This window comes from Eptatretus burgeri, chromosome 4 (genome assembly GCF_056783735.1).
Source record: "Eptatretus burgeri isolate ZD-2024b chromosome 4, Ebu_testis_v1, whole genome shotgun sequence".
In the NCBI taxonomy this organism is placed as follows: domain Eukaryota; kingdom Metazoa; phylum Chordata; class Myxini; order Myxiniformes; family Myxinidae; genus Eptatretus; species Eptatretus burgeri.
Genome location: NC_140964.1, coordinates 103,385,284 through 103,392,783, shown reverse-complemented (window position 1 = coordinate 103,392,783; position 7,500 = coordinate 103,385,284). Strand labels below are relative to the sequence as shown.

The 7,500-nt window shown below is 40.8% G+C and overlaps 2 protein-coding genes across 5 annotated transcripts in view; one reads left to right on the top strand and one right to left on the bottom strand.

Annotated features, from left to right (window-relative positions):
• LOC147028800 (carbohydrate sulfotransferase 8-like) overlaps positions 1 to 7,500 on the bottom strand; it is a 303,172-nt gene that overhangs the window by 171,239 nt on the left and 124,433 nt on the right. For 3 of the 4 annotated variants that reach the window (XM_085879517.1, XM_085879520.1, XM_085879516.1), the window contains exon 1: positions 534 to 952. The exons of the other annotated variant lie outside the window; for it this stretch is intronic. The gene's annotated coding sequence lies outside the window, so the exon portion shown is untranslated. Of the gene's footprint in view, positions 1 to 533; positions 953 to 7,500 lie in introns of those variants that run through there. 4 annotated transcript variants of the gene reach the window in all.
• Positions 1 to 7,500, top strand: part of LOC147028801 (uncharacterized) — a 328,207-nt gene that overhangs the window by 280,048 nt on the left and 40,659 nt on the right. The window lies entirely within an intron of this gene.

Genomic DNA, 7,500 nt, shown 5'->3' with positions numbered 1-7,500 from the left:
CAAGGTGGATCATGTATATGTGCGTGCTTGTATGCATGCAATTGTGTGCATATACAAAGTCAGTGTGCTCAAACGTGTGTGTGTGTGTGTGTGTGTATATGTATATATATATATATATATATATATATATATATATATATATATATATATATATATATATATATATATATATATATATATATATATATATACATATATATATATACATATACATACATATACATATACATATACATATATGTGTGTACTAATGTCTGTGAATGCTCAAGTATATGTGAGCACTTGAAAACGACTGTGCATTGTTGCTAATGGCCTTGCACACTCCCAAAAGATGCAATTATAACTCATGCAGCAGCCATTCAAATAGAGGATAAACATATGTACACACACACACACACACACACACACACACACACACACACACACACACACACACACACACACACACACACACACACACACACACACACACACACACACACAACTCTACGAGTTCACAACAGATCAAAATAACAAGAAAATATTCACTGTACCTGTTTCGCAATTCCAGTTGTGCAAGTTGTAACGTCGCGTACTCTCCAGCTCTCTGTCTCCAGCTCTCTGTCTCCAGCTCTCTGTCTCCAGCTCTCTCTCTCTCTCTCCAGCACTCTCTCTCCGGCTCTCTGTCTCCAGCTCTCTCTCTCCAGCACTCTCTCTCCCTCTCTCCAGCACTCTCTCTCTCCAGCACTCTCTCTCTCCAGCACTCTCTCTCTCTCTCTCTCTCTCTCTCTCTCTCTCTCTCTCTCTCTCTCTCTCTCTCTCTCTCTCTCTCTCTCTCTCTCTCTCTCTCCAGCACTCTCTCTCTCCAGCACTCTCTCTCTCCAGCACTCTTTCACTCTCCAGCTCTCTCTCTCTCACTCTCCAGCTCTCTCTCTCTCACTCTCCAGCTCTCTCTCTCTCACTCCCAGCTCTCTCTCTCTCTCTCTCTCTCTCTCTCACTCCCAGCTCTCTCTCTCTCTCACTCCCAGCTCTCTCTCTCTCACTCCCAGCTCTCTCTCTCTCTCTCACTCCCAGCTCTCTCTCTCTCTCTCACTCCCAGCTCTCTCTCTCTCTCACTCCCAGCTCTCTCTCTCTCTCACTCCCAGCTCTCTCTCTCTCTCACTCCCAGCTCTCTCTCTCTCTCTCTCTCTCTCTCCCTCTCCCTCTCCCCCCCAGCTCTCTCTCTCTCTCTCTCACTCCCAGCTCTCTCTCTCTCTCTCACTCCCAGCTCTCTCTCTCTCTCTCACTCCCAGCTCTCTCTCTCTCTCTCTCTCTCTCTCTCTCTCTCTCTCTCTCTCTCTCTCTCTCTCTCTCTCTCTGTCTCTCACTCTCCAGCTCTCTCTGTCTCTCTCTTCTCTCTCTCTCTCGCTAATTGTTTCCCTCACTTCTGTTGGAAAAGCTTTTCCCTACCTTTACTCTTTCAGGATATCTTTCCCGTCTGACTGTCTGTCTGTCTCCGTCTCTGTCTCTCTCTCTCTCTTTCTCTCTCCAATCGCTCTTCCCCAGCTCTCCCTCTCTGTCTCTGCTGTTTTCTCGCACTCCCCCTCCCTCCTTTACTTCAGCTTCCTCCCTCGCTCCCGCCTGCTGTCAGTGCAGACAGCAGTCGTACATCAGCACAGCGCTGCGCACCGGTGGGATGAGCGGGCGGGAGGGTGCAGGAGAAAGGCAGGGAGACGGAGGTAAGGGGAGAGACATCTGGAGATTCTGAGGCAGAAATATCTGGCCAGGAAGGAAAAGAGGGTGGGTGTTGGGCTGGCGCAGGGCAGGGCTTAGTGGTTCAACAACACCGAGGGAAAGATGCACGCAGAGCAGCAGGTGCGTAGAGGTGGAGGTGGAGGGAGGGGCATTAAATAGGATTGAAAGAAAGTGAGACGGGATAGGAGAGGAGAGGAAGACAGAGGGCGATCGAGGTGGGAGAGAAGGATGCGGTGGCGTGGAATGATCGCATATCGCTATGTAATCTCCTCTCTCTGACTCTCTCGTCAAATAATTGCGTCTGGTAAAGGATTCCAGCATCGGTTAAAGAGAGAGATAAAATATACACTTGACTTTTATATCCTTTTAATACAAAGGTATAAAAAAGAGAGTTATAACAATGCAACTCAAAAAGAGAGAAAAAAAAACAAGTTACAAATAATTATCCATGACACAAAAGATTGACCAGCAAAATGTAAAATAAGACAACGAAGTAAACACTAACTAACCATCAGAGATTTTTGCCCAAAAAAAATAATCCATCATTTATTCACCATAGTTTATCAAATGCTTGTGACTGACTGGGATGAGGGTGACGGTAAAATTCCAGCTTGATCCGGCTTACACAAAGGGCTTTAAACATTACCAAGGCATCCCTGCTCGACAAATCATTCTGTATCCGTGACTTTCTAGTTTTATAGATTGCCAACCTAGCTTGGGAAATGAAAAAAAATTAACTAGAACTCTCGTTGGGAGGTTAAAAAGACCACAGGGACCAAAATGAGATTTGGAAAACTGAAATCAAGAGAACTCGGCGAGCAAATAGCGTTTTCAATAAAAGAAACGGAGCGGTTAGACGATTGCATCGGACAAGGTTTCATTTTGTCCACAAAAGGGACACTGCTCACTTATCGCTTGTGAAAAGTGGTGAATAATGGAGATTCATAAAAAATGGGCAATTTTCCATTGGTGGTCATGAACGTGTTACGGCACAGGTTGTTTGTAATACTATCCCCGATTAGGGCATAAAGAATGGGTATGTGGCAGGACTACAGACCACTTACAAGGTGCAAGGGTGGACAAGGAAGGAAAAGGAGCTTTTAAACGTTGTAGTTGCAAGGTTTTACAGTTGTTACCAGAAAAAAGAAAGAGAGCAGCTGAATTTCATAGGCTCTATATTGGGAGAACTATGAAGATAAATGAAGATTGGGGAAGGGGGGGGGGGGGAGACTAGGAAGCAAAAGTGGATGCGACTCAGAGGAAGGTGTGAGAGGATTCCACCAAGTTTTGGAGGTACAACAAGTACGGAGCATCAATTTAAAAAACTTCTCACCTTTGCCACCGAAGGTGCATGGAGGTTATGTTTTTACGCCTGTTTGCTTGTCTTTCTGTGCATCTGTTTGTGAGCAGGATATCTGAAAAAGTTATGGATGGTTCTGGATGAAACTTGAGTTAATTTCTTCCACAGTGGACAGACTGGTTGTGCGACAAGGCAAATTCATTCGATTTTGGTGAAGATCCAAATTTGGATACTAAAATTTTTAACTTTCCTTAATGATTCTTCACCATTGAGAGATAGGGCCAAAACCAATATATAGCATGATATTTGAAAAAGTGGTACACTGATTCGGACAAAACTTGGTGGACAGGTTGGGTGTGTGACAAGGACAAAGTGTTTCGATTTTGGTGAAGATCCGGATAAGAGAATTTAATTTTTTTAATGTGATTCTTCATCATTGAGAGATAGGGCCAAAACCGATATATAGCATGATATTTCACAATGTTGGGGACAGATTCGGCCAAAACTTAGTGGACAGGTTGTATGCATGACAAGGACGAATTGATTAGGTTTTGGTGCAGGTTTGAAAGATCCTGATCCAGTTAAGGATCCGGATCCGGATCTGGCCTATTAGTGGGATACAAAACATAAACTGTTCAGCTTGGTGGAGGGATGCGCTCTACCAAGTACCGTTCTAGTTTATTCTGCAACAAAACCTAATGACAGTGGCTGGGGAAAGAGCAACACTTCATCATCAATCATTTACATTGCTTTTGAGGTGGCACAATTTGGTTATTGAGGCATTGATTAATTGCTGGATAAAAATTCTGTCAATATCAAATCTTTCAAAGAGTGAGTTATAAAATATATCAGTGAAAAACATCGACCACTCATACGTAGTGAGGTAGCGGAGATATGTGAAAGCTTGCCAATTATTTACTTGACTTTCGTGAATGGAAAGCAGGAGCGATAATTCAACTTTGGTCAAAGTCCATCAGGTACAACTCCTGATGATAGCCCAGTTTCCCAGCTTGACACAAGTTGCAGTTGATAAGGTTTCTCCAAGCCAGCAGGGGCTCGTACAAAAAAAACGCCCAAGTCATTCATAGACGGAAGGCCACAATGCGGCATTTCACATTAACAATGCCTTGGCCACCCTCAGACATTGGTAGGTTCAGCCCTTCTGGTCGCAGCAAGTGTTTTCCAGACCAGAAAAGTGAGTGACAAACTTTTGTGTTTCATCCTCCAATGCAGTGGGTGGCTGTAAAGCAAGGACCTTGTGCCATAAGATGGAGGTAACCTGGTTGTCTATTACTAGTATTCTGCCCAGGTAAGACAGTTGACAGGGTAGGCATTTCCAATTCAGTAAAAACAGTTATATGTGTCAAAGCAAGCCTTCCAATTTGAGCCTCACAACATTGCTGGGACCAAGGAAAATACCCAAATATTGAATCCCATCTCTCCTCCAAATAATATTTACAGGTAGAGAAGAGGAGAGGAGATGAGGGGGGTGAGGTAGTTAGAGGGTTCAAGCCACAGGACTTCTGTTTTTGTACAGTTCATTTTGGTTCGTGAAACTTTACTAAAGAGATGAAAGCCACCGTGCATCATCCCAGCAACATCACCAGCACCACTGAAACACTCAAATAAAGGAATTAGAAATGGGAGAAATCCTCCACTCGTCTCTCTTATTGAATATTTCTTCAACATTGATTTTGACATTTTAATTTTAAGTGAGCCAGTATCGTTCAAGATTTTAACCTGTTCTCTTGTGAGCAAAACATCAATTCTTACTGCTCCTTTTCTCTGAATTGTATTAACGTTAATCATACAAGGCTTTTGATTTTGAATACAAGATTTATTAAGATTGCTTTGATTAACATATACCCCAGTTGACACTTTACTACTCATTTATTTATCAAAAAATTATTTGAGACTAATCATAACACCATTATCTGTACTAATCTGCAATTCTGTTTCTTCCAAAAGCAAACAATATGTGTAAACTTCTTCATTTTCTCCTCCTTCAAGGTATAGGGAAGTATCTACTCGATTAGACTTTATAGTTTCCTTTTGAGCACACAGGTAAATTGCATAGATTTAATAAAGTTTTTTAAACGCTTCCATATCCAAAATGGGTTCTTTATTACAATTGCTTTCACACACCTTTTAGTAAGACTTGTATGCTTCAGCATAATCATTTTTTCCCAATCAATTTCCAATCTATCTCGTGGATAAAATGTTCCGTCCAGAGAAACCCGAAGTTGTTTCACCTTAGCATTATCACTTAACACATTATTCTTATCAGTAGCAGTTTCTCCATCTGGTTTCTTAAAAATGAGCCATAGGTATCATGGCTTTCCTTCGATAATGCCCAAATTCCATGTGTAAGTGGTTTGGTTTCATTTAACCTGTTGACATCTTCTTTTAAGGTATCATACATTTTGTGTTTTCTTTGAGTTAAGTCTTCTATTCAGCATCTCTTCAGTTTTAAGATTCGGAGTATATTCACAAATTTCCCAACTCATTTCATCAATAACTAATTTATTCTGATCACAAAAAGCACTACCAACACCAAAAAGCAATCTATTTTCATTATCATTCCTTTGCAGTCAAAATCTAATTTTAAGTCCATACAGAACTTTATCATAATCACAAAATCCCAATATTCCTTTAAGAGGAACTGCCACAGGAAAAGATTACCTGCTTTTGTATCATCATTATACATTGCTTTCTTTGAGTATACCAGAGTCTGAAATTGTTCCCATTGCCATATCAGGAAAAAAAACACCTTCAACAGCCCCCTTACCCATTCTATCACAACATGAATACAGTATAAATTTCATCATTTCAGATGTAGCAGAGATATAATCAACCACTTCAACTTCTTGTGCTCAATATACAAACAAACACGATCAAACATTTTCCAGAAGAAATCATTTACGAGTGTAGCATTTGTTTTATTTCCAACCTTAGTGAATGTAAATTTACACAAGAAACTATCGGCGAGATTTAAATACGTTTGTTGATTATTTATTTCAAAACATTTTGTTCCATTTGTATTCCAGTCTGTTCCTGTTATAGCATTTACCTTGAAGTAGTCTTCCTTTTTAGTGGAGTTTGAGATGATAATGGTAACATCCAAATCATAGATACCATCAATTGCTTCCACACTTGCATATATTTTGGAAAAAAAACATAGATGTTAAAACTTTTCAAACCCTGATCCAAGTATTTGAATTATTTCCTGTCGTTCTTGTGGAGACAATACAGTTTTGCCTTTCTTAATTTTATTATTGCTTGCAATTAAAGAGATTCCCTTTGGGCATCTTTTATAATCTTTATAGCACCTGCTACATTTCTCACAGCAGAAGCAGTTGAATCAATGAGTGCTCTATGTTTAAGAATAGTTGAACCTATACCCATTAGAGTATCAATTATCCCATCTCCTTTATTTCTAAATTGATGTCCTACACCCCGTTGTCTCTTAGGTTTATAGTATCCTCTATGAAGATACATACCTCCCCCCTTATAGTATGGGTAAAGAAACATCCCATCCCATGTAATTATTTTATATTTTCCCAACTCGTGTTTCCTTACAACAACCATTGTATTTATTTATTGGAAACTTCATGTAGGTGAATTCTGATGGATATAATTTCTCCATTAAAATAAATCATGCGATTATCTTGGTCAGTTATCCTAAAATTTACTCTGTACTAGTACGGGCCCATAGGGGCGGGCCCGTAGGTGCGTGCCCGTAGGTGAGTGCCAGTATGTGCAGTCTCTCTCTCTCTCTCTCTCTCTCTCTCTCTCTCTCTCTCTCTCTCTCTCTCTCTCTATCTCTCTATCTCTCTATGTCTCTCTCTCTCTCTCTCTCTCTCTCTCTCTCTCTCTCTCTCTCTCTCTCTCTCTCTCTCTCTCTCTCTCTCTCTCTCTCTCTCTCTCAAACCTCGAAAAGGCACATCCGCGGGTCCCCAGCAATATTCCTGGCAAGTTTCAATCGCGCAAAAGAAATAATAATAAATAAATAAACATTAATTGTGATGTCATTCGTGATGTCATAGCACCGTGTCCTGTCATTGGTCGACAGATAAATGGCCGTAACTTGGGAACCACTCGTCCGATTAATATCAAACTTTGAAAAGCACATCCGCGGGGCCCCGGCAATATTCCTGGTTAAGTTTCAATCAGATCGGACCGGCGGTCGTCGAGAAATGGCGGTTGCAGACAGACAGACAGACAGACAGACAGACAGACAAACACACACACAGAGATTGCTGGAATTATAGATGGATATGGTTTTTCCAGACATGGGTAGATAAACCAGTTTTTTTGGTTCCATATTGAATTTATAACCAATTGGGGTTGCGTATGCACTGAATGAAAATACTGTATTTGTTCTTATTCCATCATTATTAGCACCATCAATCAATTCACAGTGAATCCATGCTGAATTTATACCAGAGGATACATAAATGACATTATCACAATAAAACATTCCATTA